Raw genomic sequence first — 18,863 nt, forward strand, 5'->3', positions numbered from 1 at the left:
ATAATGCAGCTATGAAACATACAACAGCAATACTGAATGTGTCTGGGATAGTTTTAAACACAGCATTTTCTCTAATTTACTCCAGGTACTAACACAGACCACAATCTTGGACAGCAGGGCCTTTACTGCACTTTAATATAGCTCTGCTCATGCCACTTGTCCATAATACTACACCCAGGCAAGCTCATTGTGTTGCCAGGACCACTTATAACATCCCTGCCTCATGTGCAGCTCCTCCTCCTCCTCACTCTGCTCTGCCTATGAGCCAATGCAAATTACTGTAACAGCTTGGACGTGAGTATAATCTCAAGTGGTGCGAGCTGGGCTCCATGGTGAGGCATGCAGGCAGATGGAAGCAGAGACTCTGCCAGGCCTCTTTAGGAGCTCCCACTCTTTCTCCAGCGTGCTAGACAATGGAAGAGCTGTGGCTCATAACCAGCTACTCGTCTGCCACTATCATGCGGCCTACTTCCATACGCTGTATTTGGTAAAAGATATGAGAGGAAGGGGGCTCCTGCCATGGCCTTGTTTAGACCAATGCACAGAAGGCCACATTATATCATGAGCCACTTAAAAAAGCAGAGGGTTGCGACTTGAGGAAGGAAGTTCAGGCATTCACATTTAGTGTGATGAAAGAGAAGCAAGGACAGCACAATAGGTGTGTTACTGTATGTTTCTCTGCACTGCAGTTGGTAAAGGCCTTAGCCCTGGGGCTATGGTAGATATGTATAAATAGCACCTTAAATAAACAACCAATTCTAATTACATAAAAGACCGCATTAGAATCCAATCGAGATTATTTTATTGCCACATTAGGAGAAAAGCCTTGATTCTCTTGAAAAAGCACCGTATATGAATCATTAATGCAACTCCAGTGAGTAGAGCACTACTTCCCAAACTGTACTAAAATGTCTGAACATACATCATCCTAACATAAAATATACGCTACAAAGCATAATTAACTTGATCTTAGTTAAAATGGTTTGGGTTAGGTTTGGGTTCCTTCAGGGAGAACGATTTCATTTCAGTACTGAATGAGTTTTTCCTTATGCCTGAGCATGATTCTTTCTGTATTACTGAATATTTATCCACCGACTCTAAGTTCAGTAACTTCTGTCTGTAGTAACTATGAACAACACAGATAACTTTGTCCTGCTCTGTAATTTGTAATGACCGGCTGATTTGTGCAAAAGTGAATGAAATTATTTATTAATTTATAAAAGAGAAATGTGAGTAGAGAAAAAATTGTGGTTACGGATACCTTTTTAGCTTAAGTGCGTGCTTCTTTGGATCTTTGGATTCAAGCACTGCAGTTAAAGTTACATCAAAATGTAATGCACCTTCTTTTTTGAATGAATGAGCTCCAGGCTTTACACTTGCATGACAACACAGATCAGAGGTTTTCTGTTTTGCTGCTCTTGGAGAGAGGCTTGTTTATGCTCACAAACACTGATTGCGTTGTACTTGGCCATTAATGTAAATGGATTCTTAAACTCAGTTATGTTCCTTGTAACTAATGAGGATACTTACGCAATAAGGTTGCACCTCCATGTGTCATTAAACACACCTCTGAATTTTTAATCATGTGACGCTGCGAATCAGGGAGCTCCAAGACAAACATTTGTGCCTTGGAGGAGTTTAAACAACATCCTCCCTCCTGTATACATACATAACAAGAAACAGCACAAAAGAATATGATGTATGAAGAAATCAATAGCCTGTGAGTCAGCTGCGTGTCAAGATGAAGCTGTTTAAGTGACTCAGTCTTCAATGTGTTGCCAACCCTGAGTGCATCTGCGCTAACAAAAAGATATTTGACTGAGAGAAAGAGAGAGAAAGCACCAAGACGCTGAGCACAACATATCTATGGTATCTGACTTGTGCTCGCACGCATGCAGGTGTGTTTGATTTTTCCATATTTCCCTCCACTATTATATAAAATAGCTTCAGCTACACCATTTCAAATGCACAAAGCCCCTGTTATTCTGAGACGCAGATGACATGGAGTGTATGGCTTAATTTCTGTGGATGATTAGAGCTGCATTAACAAGAATCAGCAACATGTGCTGTAAACCTCAAGAATACCCTGAGCTGCTACTCGACACTGCCTGTCACTGCCTCCACCACTTGGTATTCCAAGAAACACTAACTGCAAGACTCCGATTACTTTGACAAGACAAGCAGACCACAAAACACAAGAAAGGGGAGGCATATATGCACAGAGCCACCTCTGGAATTTTGAGTATGTGAGGGTAATAACTTGACCTCCTCCTCACTCTCCCCTCGACCCCTGATTAAAAACATGTATTCACAACCTACTTACAGAGCGCCGTTCTCACAGGTGTAGTGCCATAATTTTGTGCGAGCAGAGTTGAACTGGTGGGGAATCCTGTTGTTACATCTCTTATCGCCCTCAAACTTGACAACCCAGATTAAACTACACTCGAAAGAACAGCTGGGCAAGGATGCGGAAAGAATACATATGGGCCAAGATCACTGTACATTCCCAACACAAATTGCTTTTATTTGGCAGGATGGTTGAATTCAATACAATTAGAAATGATTCATTTAACCATGGGAATTATTTTCTTTTTTAGGACAGAAGCAGAACAGGATGTATCACAGTGCACAAAATATGCAGAGTTATGCAGGGTGCATGACTGTTGTAGATGCTCCTTGTTAGGCGTACGACGAGGGGGAGGGGGAACACTGAGGGGAACAGCAGTTATGTTCAATTCAGTAACACAAGCTGGCTAATTAGCATTGCCCTGCCATTCCCTTTGAACCAGTGGAGGACAAGTGGGAGCCATCATATTTCTTTGTTCTCAGCACTGTGTGATTCCCACCTCACCGCAGAAACCACAGGGGCTCTGACCACAGAGGGTCAGAGGTAGGCAAAAAAAAACCTCACCTCCCACCCCCCTCCTTACAGTACTCACCCAGGGGAATTGCCCAGACCTTTTCCTGAAACTACGCCCTCAGCAAAGTATTTACTGGCAGCACACTGGATCAGATATAGTGCCTAGATGCAGCGCAATGACATTTTCGGAATGCAAAGCTACTCCGACTACACCAAACAGATGTTGAGGGGATACAGGTACCTACTGCACTTCAGATGAACACAATTATTCTCGGCTGACTGCTCTGTGAAGATGGAACACAGATCATTAACTTCATCCTCTTGTGTACCGGGTTTTAATTAATAGTTTTATGCTATATAACGTACAACCTGAAACTGCGGTCATGTACTGCTCCAGTGTTTTGAAGATTGTTTTATGGCCCATTTCAGATTAGTTAGAGATGTAGTCAGTTATACTACAACTCCAGATAGAACCTTTTTGTACCACACATGGGTCGCATCAATTTAAATACTAGTTAACTGGTTTCGGTAGGAAAGTAATTATTTATAGAAGAGCATTTTTGAAGCCCCCGATATTATCTGACTATTTGGTTTGATATCACCAAACAGAACAAGAACAGGCTGAATGAACAGTCAGGTCTGCAGGGGAGATCGTTGATCCCAACCTGGCCAACCTCCAGGACGTGTACGCCTCCCGATTCACGAAAGTGAGCCAATAAAATGACAAGTCACACTCTGGACACAACCTGTTCCAGCTCTGTTCTGGTAAGTGCTACAGAGTGCTGTGTGCCCAAACACCCATATACACAACTGCGTAATTTGGGGGATTTTCTTACAAAATCTCTCTCAACAATATACTCTTACTGTCAAAATAAAGAGGAGAGAATCGAAGATATGACAAAAATGTACAAATGGTCAAAATATGTAAGCTTAACGAACAGCAACGAATGGTGGAGTGAGTAGTTTTAATTTGCCCTGCGTCTTGCCTTTCAGGCTATATATATTTCAGGCTATATCTTGCCTTATTGGTGGAGGTTGTATGTCGCCTGAGAGAGGGTCTGCAGGAAATACTCAGGGCTCGAAAAAGCACTACTACCTCCTCTTAGCATGTTTCAAGGATAAAAAGAAAATCATATCTGAAGATTCTCAGTCATCCAAGTCATGGTATTCTGTAAGTGCTTTGCTATGCTACACTTACAGAAAAATCATTTAAGCTATATGTTTTTTTAATATTAATCCACAATTGAACATTAATCTTTTAAAATCTACCATAAAGTATCAGGCAACTATCAAGGAAACTGAACATGATTTTAATCAGAATTAGCACATTAACAATCCAGTGATTTTCAAAGTGTTTTTTGTTGTTGTTGTTGTTGCTGTTGTTTTACTACCATTCTCATGAAAAGCCTGATAACCCTTTGCACCTACCCTCCCGACTTCTGAAACCCAACTCTTGCATTTCTTTCCCCCCACCATTGCTCTCATGAACAGTTAAAATCAGATATGTGATGTCCTGGACAATAATCCTGTTATACAAAAACATCTGCTGTACTTACAAATTATATACAGTATATGATAGTTTGATATACAAGCCATTATTGTCAATTGTAAATCTAAGCAGGCTCTACTGTCCATAAACACCTACTGTATGCACATAAAGAGTAATGCTCCCACACTTACACTATTTGTAACCCTGCAGACATTGTATGTTGTGTATTTGTTGTCTATATATTCAGTATCTGACTGTACAGAATAGCCATATGTTTATGTTTGCTCATCTCCGTTTCAATTTAGACTTTGTATAGATGTAGGCCTGGCTCCCCTGAATTTTAAGTACGGAATTTAGAATATCCTCAGAAAGAAATGCAAATTAACCATTTTGTTTCATCAGATTATTTTAATAAATGCCCAAGGTTACTGAACAAAAGAAAAGAAAAAAAAACTTGATCAATATGGGTTTTTCAAACACAAAATGTACCTCAGACACAATTATTGACAGCCTTCACTAATATTTGGTTGCAGAACCTTTGGCAACAGTGACAGCCTCTAAACGTTTCTTGTAGCCATCTAGAAACTTCTTGCACCTGTCTGCTGGTAGTTTCTGCCACTCTTCCATTGTTATGGATTCAGGCTATTTTAAGTTTACAGGGGCCCTTCTTGCAAAGGCAGATTTCAGCTCTCTCCAAAGGTTTTCAATGGGATTTAGGTCAGAGACACTGCTGGCCATTTTTAAGAAAGTCAATCTTTTCCTTTTCAAACATTCGTTTGTGCTGCTGGGTGTGTGCTTTGGGTCGTTGCCCTGCTTGAAGACCCAAGACCTTCACCTCAAACCTAGTTTTCTGACACTGGGTAATACATTTTAGTCTAAAATCCCTCGGTAATCTTCTGATTTAATCATTCCTTTGATACATTCAATGCCTCCAGTACCATAGGAAGCAAAGCAGCCCCACAGCATGATAGAACCTCCACCCTCTACTTTGGTTTCATCTGTCCATAGAACATTATCCCAGCAAGACTGTGGCTTATCTATGAACGTTTTTGCTGAAATTAGTTTTGCCTTTTTGTGCCTTTCTGTCAATAGTGGTGTCCTCCACCACTTGGCCTTCGCCCATGGAGCACTACTTGGTTTAGTGTGTGGCGTACGGTATGGGCTGAAACCAGAACACCAGATTGCTCCACATCAGCCTGAAGCTCTTTAGATGTATTTTGGTGCTGTTTTTTAACGATCCGCAACAACCTTTGCAGACTTCTCTCATTGAGTTTCTTCTTATCAATTGTCATGTTTTTTGATAATATGATTCCAGATGCTCTCAGACAGCTCTCTTTTCTTCACCACTGTGAAAAAGAAACTGGAAACAATCAGCCCCTTTTTATGCAGTAAAACTGTTATTCATTGGTTAATTCAGGTCATGTGAACACTGAAAATTAAACACAGGTGAGTCTTATTTGTTTTTTACAGGTTTTACTCCAAACCTGCCTCAAATTCCCTGTATGCCTAAACGTACCTGGCCAATCAAGCTGATTCTGATTTGACAAACTCTACCCATATGGCTGTTTAAACTGTGTAAAAAAAAAAGCTGCAGAGAAAAGAAGGGCATTTGCAAATTTGACCCAGTTCTGTTCTGCACCTGTAGTTTCATTGTCTTTTCTGTAATAAATTCCCACCGGTGATCTACATAGTACTGCACTTCAATCTGCTAATGCAACACTGTTAAGACAACATTTTCAGCATAGTTAGAGCAGTCCCACCTAAAGGTGGAGCTGCAACTGCTCACACTCACTATGAAGTGACTTGGAAAACAAGACAAACTCACAAGATATCAAGCCCTGGTCTCCATCGCAGGTTTCACATCAGTATCCCGATCAGTTGGCGGTCAGAGAGTCAAGGCTCAGGCAGGTGAATCCCAAAGACGTCGCAGGAAAATACCACCTAGAAGACATAATCATGTTTAGCCTTTTTGTTAGAATTAGGACACGCCACATGTGACGTGAGTTAGCAAACTACACAAAAGTGTAGTAGAAGTGTGCTTGTTTTAACACATTTGGGAATGTTTATCATCTACTTCTAGACAGTAGTCCAAAGGAGGCAACATTCCTCAACACACTAGAGAAGCAATCATACATTCATAATCTCAATGACTGAGCTTGCTCCTTTTTCCACTTGGCAGCTTTGGGTGCGATGTGAACGCTGATCTGATTATGAAACAACAGGAAAGAAGCATATGCTGCAGGAGATGCATCAGAAAAACAGAGCTGGAGATACCATTACTATGAATGTGTGTCCTATCATTAATATTTCACTGCATCATTGTAGCTAAAGAAGAAGAACAAAGTGTAAAGGGGAGCATAATGAAAAATTCATCATATTTTGACAGCTCTTGGAATTTATCTGTGCAAAACAAAAAACGGGCAACTCTTCTGCTTGTGATGAGATTCTGTGACTGAGAAAATAAGGTGATTAATGTGTCCATATAATTGCTACAAACTTTAACATAAAGTTATTGCCATTGTATGCAGCGATCTGATGAATATGGATGAGGATGAGGTTTCGTAACTCACTTAACAGGCTATTTTTAAGGTAATTTTTTTTCCCTTCACACTGGAGAGAAGTGACTGCCAAGGTCATAGGCCTTCAGTTTCTTACTTGTCCCTAAAATTTAAGACAAGCTACATGACACGTCTCAGCTCTGCATGCAGTACAGCAGCACGCAATCCAAGAGAGATTACCATATTGCTCACATTTGTCTGCAGAGGGCCTTCATGCATTAAAAAACAGTATTCTCCTCTCAGGTTCGTCTCCCAGCTTTACTGTACATCACTTTGTATTCAGAGAGGGACTTTAGGCTTGTCACCCTCATCTATTTGCCCAGCCAATGAAGTATTTATGAGGCAAGCTTTTGATTTTGATACACCATTTCAGTCCTCTTCAATTCATCTTGGAATGGAGTTGGTGATGTCATGTTAGAGCTTAAGAAATGAAGGAGAGAAAGAAAGTAAGAGTGTAGGTGTCTACACCTACACCTACACCTACAATTTAACGGTCTTTCATTTCAAAGTCCATCATGCCATGCATATTTACGGCTTCTACCCATGTGTATGGTATTGCTGCAGCCCACTCCGGCCGTCAATGTGACAGTGAGCAACCACTGGGAGGTGCATAAAGTTTAAATTTGTTTCAAACAAGAAGTCTTTCACACGTCTGGAAAAGGTCTAACAACTGATTTTTCCGATTTATTTTCATTTCCAAGCATCAAATCATCACCTGGCCAAGTGTGATAAGTCCGGTGTCAGCCCAGGACAAGCTGGTCTCACTTAATCTCCAACATGGCTCCCCTTCACTGTATCAAACATTCCACTTCCCTGCTACATTTTCCTGTCACAGCCACAAAATTTCACCCCTCTATTTCTTTTCTTTTTCTCTCCAGGTCCTTATATGAAGTGAAAAGTCAGGAAAAAAAAAAATCCTCACAGTTCCAGGCAACTGTGGCCAGAGGACATATTCCATCAAGTCATTATCCATCACTGTGATTCCTTCCTATCTGAGCAAGACAAAGACATCCTCCTGCACTGCCAGCTTTTTTACTTAGAATACTCTGGTATGACAACATTGGCAGCTGAGACTTCCCCTTTTTTTTTTTTTTACCTCACTGCAGTTATATTCTGTCTGTCAGTCCACAGAGATGTCTTGAAATGTGTGGCATAAAAAAACATAAGCCCAGTCAGGTTACAGGAACGATGAAAAACTTTTCTCTTTCAATGTCTTTCATAAGAAAACAACATTAACCTTGAAATTCACATTTATAATCAACATATTGTCTTGAAATATGAGCAACACTAGCATCAATATATATTTCGTGGGCCTAAAAATAGTCTTTGATAGTAAATATTCATACATGTATCTGCTGTGAAAGCATTATCTGCCCATATATAACAATTAGCTTGCTGAGATAATAAATATTATTTTATTAGAAACTTTATGATTATGATTTGTGTGGAGATTTCCTTGGAAAAGCAGATCAGAGCCACATTGATTTGTTTAAGGATTGTAATATAATAGAATTGTCATTTTATACTTTGTCAGAAAGTATGTCAGAATTATCTCCCTACTGGCTTAAGGAGAGGGAGGATTTTTCCTTCTTAGATATCAGCTCTGCAAAAGCAGCAAAAGAAACATCTGCAAAAACCTTCAGGCACCTCATTACATCAGATCCTGCTGACCATCTAGAGAGACAAAAAAAAGCCTTGGAGCTTCAATCAATTATAGATTTGAGTGAAAGCATTCATATTGGAGATAGTCACCATTCTTTGTGCTCCATTCCCCAGAAATGATGGCAATTCTTGATCTTACTGGCAGGTAAGCAAGGACCCACAGCATTTATTAGACCATAGCAGTGAGGGGGAAATTAATTCCACCATAGCCACATGAGGAAGTTTTTTTTGTATTTATTACAAGCTTTAATTATTTTTAAATTACCTGACTAGAGTAAAGGTTTTGGTTAGAATTGAATTTTTCAGCAAGTTCCTCCTTTCCCTAACTGCAGTGATCACGGTGCCTGAGATGAAGACAAGCAATAAAGCAGCCGCAGCTGTAACACGCTTATTAAAGGACATTCTCAATGTCATCATGACTCAGCAGACAGAGCCACTCGTTGAGGAAACAGTGATGCTGTTCGGAGGTGTAGAGAAGGCTGATAGCTGTCATAACTTTGAGGTCAAACTCATCCTTAGCAGATCCACGAAACTGAATGCCATCAAACCATTTCCCTTTTTCCCCCGGCTTCACAGTAATTTACTGCTCATGTCAGCACTTTGATTAACGACTTGATTTACACACAGTATTACATTCACTATAAGGCAAGATATCAATCATAGTACCGTACGCATTCATGGATTTTCAGCAGCTGTTTTGCCACAGTCAAAGTCTAATTACATCTAACTAATAGGTGTGCATGGACAGCAGTGCCCCAAAACTGTGAGCATATTGAAGATATGTCTCTAAGTGGAGACCTGATGTGTTTAAATGCATCAGATATATTCTGCTTATTCACTAGTTGCAAAATTCTCAGAGTCAACTGGGGATAAAACCACAAAAGTGAGATGATTATTAAGGACGAGCAGCTGTTTCTGTCGGAGCCATTTCCACTAATCTAAAACACCATCAGACTTTAATGAACGCTCCCATCCGACTGGCCTGACTCAAACCGAGCTGAGCTCTTAACTTGCAATGAGACACAACAGTTTCAAGGAAAAACTGCTTGTAGGAGCACTTTGATTGAACAATTACCTTTTCATTAGCTTCTACAAACATTTGGCATTAGAGGTCAAGAAAAGATGGTGCGTGTGTATGTGTTCCCCACCCAATCAATATGTATCTGCTGCTGCCGGGGGGCAAGGTTACCAAGAGAGGGAACTAGGGGAGCAGGTTGGGATCACAAAAAACCCAATCTCAGTGATAAATAAAGCTGGTTGTATCATGGTTGGACTCCAGCAGACAAAGCTGGTGGATCCCATGTTGAGGTCCTCTGTAATGCATTAGCTGAAGGCACACAGGCTTTTTCAACTTCATCCAATCACACCAACACGTGTTAAGTTACAGATCTGAACATCCAATTGGATTTTGCTCACCTTACTATCAGATCCTCAAATCCAGATATTTGCATTGTGATTGGAAATCAAAAATGCAGTGATCCAGGATAAAAATTGGTCTCCAATTTGTCTGACAATTAATTTTTCAGTTTAACAATTAATGGTCCATAAAATGTCAGGAAAAAAGAGGAAAACTCTGAAGCAGCCCATGGAAATGTCTTCAGAATGCTTTTTTTGTCCGACCAACAGTCGGAAAATGAAAGATATAAAATTTACAATGATTTAAAACTAAGAGTAACACTCAACTTTAATCCCTCCATCTATCTATATAAGCAGTATATAAATAGTTAATTTGTGGTTTATAACACACAATAACACGCTATAATTTAGTTTTGTCCAATATGTTCATTAATCTATTTGTCAACATTTATAACTTCTCCTACAAAGTATCCGTAGCCTGTTTATCAACATGAGTCAATGAATGGTTGATAACACAGTATAACACAGTTGTAGTCATATTGAATGACGATTTATGATAATACATAAAAACAAATTGTGTTAATTTCCTTTTAAACTGTTTACACACATTTACTCATCATTCACAAGCAGCTTTCAAATATCTATAAATGTGTTTAAAACTCATAAAGACATGTTGAACTCGAACTTTCATTCTGGACCTTGGTAATAAAAATTTCACAAAATTTTTAACTCAAGGTCCACTTACAAGCTTTCTGTCGCACCTTGTGGCCTTCATCAGTGAATAGGGTTTGCTCAGTTGTCATGGAGAGTGAAGAAATATTTATACTGTAGATAAATAAATACTTCGTGTTTCATATTCATATAAAAAAATATGTTATTTTATATGACTACCACAATTTTTACACTGTATTGTCACTCATTCATAAGCAGTTACATATGTTTCACGAGTTACAGAATAAAACATTTCCTAATGTAATAGGTGTTTATAACATTATGTGTATAACTACATTACAGTGTGTAATGTAGTTATACATTAAATTATATAGTAAGTGTTCTCATATTGCTTATAAATGCTAAATAGGGGGGAGATAAATAAGGCTTCACCAAAAAGAGGGAAGAAGCAAATCATTACATTTGAGAAGCTAAACATGAAGTGTCTGGCATCTTTGAATGAAGAAGACTAAGAGTCCACAGCCATGCTAGTGGCACTGTATTTGATCAAAAAAACAAAGCATTGGTCAAAGTGACATTTTGACTTGAATGTGGCATTGGAGGTAATGTCAGAGGATTACCAAAGTTTTCACATTTCATCCTGAGGGGATCACGAATATGTGTACCAAGTTTCATGGCAATGCATCCTATAACTGTTGAGATATTTAAATGGATATGTGGAAACTTTGACCTGTTGGAGGGGCTATATGAAAAGTCAGGGATCAACAAAACCATTAGGCTTCATTGTCTGGGCAGTAAAAATTTCATGCCAGTCCAACCAATAGTGTGGTTAGATATTCCAGTCTGGATCAAAATTTTGGACCAACGGACCGATATTGCCATCCCTAAAGCCATGCTGCTGGAATGTCTAAAAACAAATGAATTAAACTAAACATTTAATTGATTAATCTCTTCAGCTCTAGGAGAAACAGAGGGAAGTAATAAAAAAGCATTGACATCCAAGATAAATAAAAAAAATACAGTCACATGAGATATAAAAATTTCACATAATTGTGCTGAAATTTTGTTTTGCTTACGCTGCTCTGTGAAATGTCTTTGAGACAATTTTGGCTCCAGTTACATTAGAATACTTCGGGGAAGGAGTGGGCATGTTTTAAGATATGATTAGCCAAAATCCTGTAAAACCTCATATCAGGTCATAGCTTACTAAACATCAAACATCCTAATATGATGTTAATCCAAAGCAAATGGCAAATGATGAATCATTTAATCTAAGAATGCACTGAGCTGATATAAATAATAAAGTTAATTTTGCCTTTGAGCATGTTTAAATGTCTGTACTACAAAGTAAAAGGCATCATTAAGAGTATAAAGTGCTTTTTTGCCCCTTTAAGACACAAACTCTATAGTAAAGCACACGCGTTGATTCTAAACCTTATAAATAGTGGTTAATCAAAACAATACCAACTAAAGGTCTACTCACTAGCATTTTTGGGGCTTTTAACCACATCACAAGGTCTTCATCAGTAAATGGAGTTTGCTCAGTTGTCACGGAGATGGATCTGTTTACATAAAGGCTCAGTAGCTGTTGTGATTTCATCCATAGCACTGACTACTGATGGACTGGACTGTGGAATACTCTTGTAGTATAAACTCACATGTCAACAGATCCCTCTCCGGTGTTGATGATAAATCAGACTCTCAGTGTTTTGAAACAAAATCAAGCTATATTTTCCCATAAGAAAAAAAATGCTCACTTGGATTAGATGCAACATTTCCCTAATTCCCAAAGGACGGTTTTATGATGTGTTTCCATCAATTATGTGCATAACCCACAGGCAGGTCTGTATATCTTAATGCAGAATTTGGCACCTTCGCCAGACTGCAAGTTGCAGTTTATGGAAATTTACAGGTGTTTGACAAGTTCATGTCACATCAACAGGAGGAAATATTCTGAGGGCTTAGGTGGCTGAATAGTAGCAGAGTCTTCATGCGGCTGTGAGCGGACATAAGGACATGAGATTAATACATATGACACAGAGGATTCCCACTGCACACGCAGCTCTTACTGCAACCTAAAACAATAATTAAATATATATTTTCTATTATTTTGTTCTGGGCTTGCTTGAGCGAATATTCATTTCTAACTTCATTAACTCGGCAAAATATTGCAAACGGAGAAAACAAAACATCTTATGATGTAGAATGATCCCAATATTAGATCACCCTGTGAATCAGTACAAGGTGGTAATGCAGTCTGTTTGACTCATGCCATTAGCATGTGGCGTCATTTCAATTATAATGATAATATATGATCATTTTGTGGCGCCATAATAAGTAAAGACAGGTCTAATATACTAAATGAAATTTTTACAACTACCTCTCCTGCCCCATTGAGCTTTAACCTGGGAATGCAAATTGGCTTCATGAAAACCAAATGATTTCATGGTTCACTGATTGCTACGTAAGCATATGGTCTGCAGTCTCTGGGAAAATTAATTATACACGAGGGGGTATACATATGAATTGTACCTTAATCCGTAACTGTTCCTTTTGTAATCATTCTGTCACGTTTAGTGCTCTTGTACATCAATGCTGCAGCATCACAGTTTGCTGCAATACACTCTTTGGGATCATTTAAAAACTCCGGGGAATTCAAGCAACTTTTTCCAGTTGGCTATATTATGCCATCAGTATTTACTGTTTGTTGAAAAGACATGGTCTTCCCTTCACAAATTCAAGCTTGAAGATTACAAGGGCTTAGTACGACAAGTACATACAAGCCTCTAAGCAGGGTTATGACAGAGTAATGGAGCTGCCTTTAGCTGGCTGAAATTTTGCACAATTAATTGAATACTGACAAAAAACTGCAAAAAAGTATCGGCACCTTTGCTGCATAATCCCTTTGTAGAGATCAATGATTGTGAGGGATTCTGAGTCAACAGATTTAATGGCTTTTTACTATCTCCTCTCCCCCAATAAAGTGGGAAGGCAAAACCATTTTACAGAGCCCCAAGCCCGAGTGTAATTTGCTAAATGAATGTGACAACTTGTCTGTAAACAAGAGCTGGGACTAACTATGAATCATACTGGCTAGCCAGATATTTTTCCTTATTTACCATCTGTAAATAATGTCAGTATTGTGCCCGAGCGCTGCCTGAGCTGTCACTTTGACAGGTTGTGGAGGTGGTGGAGCAGCAGTCACCAACAAAACAGGTTAAAAAACAAGTGCTCTTCATTTCCTTCCCCTCATGAAAAAAAATCCCAATTCTATCCAGGGTGGTAAATACACAGGCCTCTGTAATTTCTGCCTCGTTCTTGAATTTATTGCCAACTGTAACAGGATTTGTCTATCAAGACGAGAGTCAGGATGAAGAGACCAAACAGGAGAGGAGAGGGTTGATAAGATCTTTCAATATGACATAAGAAAAATACAGGGAGCTTATCTGATTTCCTCAGCTCAGTCTCATTTCACTGGTGCTGAATAACAAAAATTCATTTATTTAATTCTTATTCGCTTTCCTACAACACAAATTAAATTAACTAAGGAGCACTATAAGAACACTGTGAAAGCTCAATCACATTAGGTATAGAAGCTGAGTTGCTTTTCTGCAAACCACTTCATTTTACCTCTATTTTGTCATTTAGTGACCTTTGCAGTTGTCATATACAACTTAATAACACATTCTTTCATATTTCACATCGATTACACTTATGATTAGTTATGAGTTGAGATCTTCCTCTATGCTTTAGATCCTGTCCTTTTTGCTGCCTGTGTCCTGACATGGCATTAATACAGCACAAGAGAAAGCTAGGCACTGTTGTACCTTAATACTAAAGGTGGAGAATTTGGTCGGATCAAACTCGCCTGGGTTCACAGCGGAGCTCACAACTTGAGCCATAGCTTCGTGTGTGTTGTTAAATATGAATGCTGTTTTTAGCCATGCTAGGTACATTGCTCTAGGGAGGGCAGTGTGGCTCTGTCAGTCCATCACTTTGGCGCAGAATAAAATATCTCACTAACTGTTGGATGAACTGACATGAATTTTTGTGCATTCCGTCCATTTTCCCCCACAGGGCGAGGATGAAGGGTAATAACTTTGAAGATCCCCTGCTTTGGTTTATGTCTAAATACCTGCCGAACTAATCACATTCCCATCGGCCTCAGCTGTAGTTTGTGTTTAGTGCTAATTTGCATATGTTAACACACTAAGATAACTACGATGGTGAACATGGTAAACATTATACCTGCTTATCATCAGCATGTAAACATGATTACTGCGAGCATGTTAACATGCTGATGTTAGCCTTTAGCTTAAGTACAGCCTCATAAAAACCACTAGCTCGGCTGTAGACTCTTTAGTCTTGTTAAATGAAGCAGAGAAAAGTAATACTGTGGATTAGGCTGAGACACTATGAACTGCTAATGTGCTCTATTTACTTTGGTATCATGTAATGTATGTTCTTATGTGTCCCCTTTTGATATAAATACGTCCCCTTTTTGTGTTTTTATCCTACTTTGTTTCCTAGAAATTCCGTTTATATTGTGCTAATATGCAATAGTAAATATGAACATAACGAGGAAACAATGTTAATGTTGGCAAGTCACAAAATACATACTAAATGCACCTGCAAAATGTTACCTGACAATGTATTTCAGTTTTTTTTCCTACAATATCCTCTCGTAGCAACTAAAGATAGCAAATGATTTACTTTTTTCTTGGTATTGTTTAGGCGCTCCCAGCAAAAGGAAAAGATTGTGGTATTGGTTAAAAAAAGGCAACATTGTGTTTACCTTCTTACCATTTAACCAAAAGCACAATCTTTCCCTAACTGTAACTAAAGTGCTTTTGATTCCCTAAACCTAATTACACGTGAGGATGTGAACCCCAGGCTCCGGTGTCAAAGTCCTCGCATTGTATGCCCCGCCATCCACCCTGACCACCTCCCAAAAATGTTTTGCGGTGTTTGAGAATGGATGTATTTCTTAGATGACAGGGTTGCTTTGTTAGTCAGCTTGTGTCTGCCTGTACTTCATTTCATAAGAGGCTAGACAGAGCTTCATTACTTTCACCTGTTGACTGTTAAATGTGTTCAGTTTTTCAAGAAAAATGTATGTAAATAAACCTCCGCCATATGAGCAGAAACTCTGAGTTGTTTAGTAAATGACACAGAACTCACGATGAAAAAGAAAAAAAAATTAAAAGCCTCACTGAACATCTTGAAAGTGGAAAAATCCTCTCCAGCTCCTTACAAAAATACAGAGAACCACCAGCCTCAATACATTAACTATTAATCACATTTGAAGCTATGTGCTTTAAAGTGAAATACCCATAACACCTCACTGCCCTGCTTGGTCTTGAACTACACAATCAAATTGAGCTTTTGCACCAAAACACTGTTTAAGTGGGGGACAACTTACTTGTACTTCACTGTTATCTTTAATTCTGTTTCAATCCCTTGCATCAACAGGTGGTTTTTTTTTTGTTTTTTTACCTAGAAAAATGCCATTTTTAGGCTGAACTGTCTTCAGAAAAAAACGGATTAATTCATCCTCTTAAGCAGATAGGGAACTGAGCATTTCCTGTTCTTCATCACAAACATAACAGAGACACCTTTATCATCTCTATCCTGGTTATTGCTGTTAATTCATTGTTAATCAGCTGAATTCAGGATGTGGACTTTCATCATTTGCAAAAGCAAGGTTTTTCATATTTAGTAACGACAATAAATAATTACTGTGAATGAATCCACTGTCAAGAGACAAATAAAGATGAATGTTCAAATGTTTCAAACTTAAAGTACATTGTTTTACAGGAAGTGCGGATATTTGAAAAGGAATTAACTGAAAGTGAATTTCTACCAGCCCCTTTAACATTCTGTATAATATTCATGGAGCTAGATTGGTTGCCCTGTTCTTGATTTTATGCACTTGGGCACATTTATCTCTATATGTATTATTGATATACTCAGAAAATAATGTTACAGCAAGGTCTTTGGGATCCAACCAGCTCAGATAGATAGATGTTTTTTCAGGACTCTCGGTGACTCCTCTTTGCATTTGACAGTTGTAAACACGTGTATACTGCTGGCATGGCTGAGTCGACCATCTATAATGGATATGGAGTCGTGTGGGGTGGAACAAGTCACCTCTAGTGAGATACTGGGACTCTATTAAATGTTAAAATGGGCCTCTCCAAATATGCTCTGCGTTTCCATGAATTATATCCAGAGCTCAGAGCTTAGAGCATGAAAATGTCAATCACTTTCTGAGCAACAAGAAAATGTGTCTTTCTTAAATGTATGCCACTTTGGAGATCTTCTGCACGGCGGTGTGCTGTACTCAGTCAGTATTTAATAACCTGGACTAAATCTTCTAAACCTCAAGATGTGCAGTATGCCCCTGATTACAATACAGCAGTTTTTATATATTTCATGAAAATTGTATATCTCTCCAAGGTTTTGAAAAATTCTCTTTCCCCAAACTGTTACTTTATATCAATAATAATGTGTTGAGAAGTTTAAATTGGGTTTTAAGACATTCCATGGCTCATAGACTGTTTTCCTTGAGCTCCCCTTGTTGCTCTTTGTGCTTGTGATCGCTCTGTTCGAATCCTTTTTGATCTCAGTGAGGCAGTTGACACCACGGACCCTGTCATCTTGCTTGAAAGCCTCAAAAAAGGGTTTATGTCACAGTTACTGCCCTTCAAATGGTTCAGACCATAACTTGCTGATAGATCAATTCCTGCTGTTGGAGGTATTGCGTCATCTCAACTGTATTTCATGTTTGGAGTTTCCCATGGATTGATTTTAGCTTCTTTCTTCATTAAATACTCTTTATGAGCGCACAAAGAACACTTAATCAATGTGCAAAATCTGTTTGCAGTAAGGCTCCTGCTGTAATTGAATAATTCAGAAGAAAAGTTCTGTCAATAAATAACGGAAGCCAATCAAAGTGTTCAATAACATTTTCAACAGAAGGATCAAACCATTCAACTACTAAGTGAATTTCCTTCACCCCATGACTAAGTCTTCTATTTTTAGGCAGCACTGATTTCCACTTTATTTAAATCTACACTCTCAGGTACACTTAACTCTGCATGGTAATAACATTGGATGACAACTTGGTCACATCATAATGTGTTTAGAAAAAAACAAGAAACGTTTGCAGTAAAAAAGATGTTCACATCTAGTCTGTAATGAAATATTTAGAACCGAATCCTATGTCAAATTATGGTAGCAGATTCACCTTAACGATTTACATTCAGATATAAATCTCCAAACTAAGATAATCACTAAACTGTGAGTTAATTATAAATCTAGGATTGCTGAAGCTCAAAAAAAAAAACAAAAAACCAACAACAAAAACAAACAAACAGAAAAAAGACTGCAGCCTTTCCGGTAATTTCTGTTAGGTCTGTGCAATCCTGATAAAACTCTGAAGAAGTTCTGATAAAATATGGTCTTTCCCAACCTTAAGACATTTATTTGTGCTTTTATTCCATCTCATTTTCATCACTACAACTCTTAACACCAGATAGAAGTCTGCACTGAGACCAACTAAGAGCCAGGATCATAGTACCCCTAATTTAGTGATTTTATAGTAGAGCTTCCTTAGTTTTTGTACTAATTTGTGACTTTTCCCTTCAAGGCGCTTTGGCTACGAAAATGTGAAGAGTTTAGGTGGGTAATATTATCAGCACCTAAAAAATACCTCTCGAAACACATTTTTCAGACAGCCATACTGTTTATAATTAGCTCGTACTTTATCTTGACCTTCTATTTGACATTATTTCAAATAATTCTTGCCTTTTTACGGTCTACCGCATTGCTTTTACTGACTGAGGACTTTATTGACTTGAAATGATGATAATTATTTTGTATGTATCAATTATACTCTATTAGGGTTGTGGTTTAGCTTGTGTTCCAAAACACTGGCACAAAACCTTGCTGTATTATTACTTGTTGCTGTGTTCAGTACAGGGCTGTAAATTATGCATATTTTCATTAACAACTAATCTGTCCATTATTTTTACCACTAACTTAGAATTTGTTTAGTCTATAAAATGTCAAAAATTGGGAAAAATTGGCATCACATCACAATTTCACAGAGCCCAAGTGTCTTGTTTTGTCCAATTATCACTCCAAATCCCAAAGGCAGTCGAGCGACATTGATATAAAACAGAGAAAATCTTCATATTTGGATGTTTGGCATTTTTCTTGAAAAATGGCTCAAATAATTTATGATTAACTGCTCTCGGTTAAT

The 18,863-nt window shown here is 38.4% G+C and overlaps 1 protein-coding gene across 3 annotated transcripts in view; it reads right to left on the bottom strand.

Annotated features, from left to right (window-relative positions):
* The window catches only part of lrfn1 (leucine rich repeat and fibronectin type III domain containing 1), a 168,456-nt gene that overhangs the window by 24,091 nt on the left and 125,502 nt on the right, over positions 1 to 18,863 (bottom strand). For all 3 annotated transcript variants that reach the window (XM_040131848.1, XM_040131850.1, XM_040131849.1), the window contains one exon: positions 6,175 to 6,290. The gene's annotated coding sequence lies outside the window, so the exon portion shown is untranslated. The remainder of the gene's footprint in view (positions 1 to 6,174; positions 6,291 to 18,863) is intronic.

This window comes from Xiphias gladius, chromosome 7, assembly GCF_016859285.1.
Source record: "Xiphias gladius isolate SHS-SW01 ecotype Sanya breed wild chromosome 7, ASM1685928v1, whole genome shotgun sequence".
Classification (NCBI taxonomy): domain Eukaryota; kingdom Metazoa; phylum Chordata; class Actinopteri; order Istiophoriformes; family Xiphiidae; genus Xiphias; species Xiphias gladius.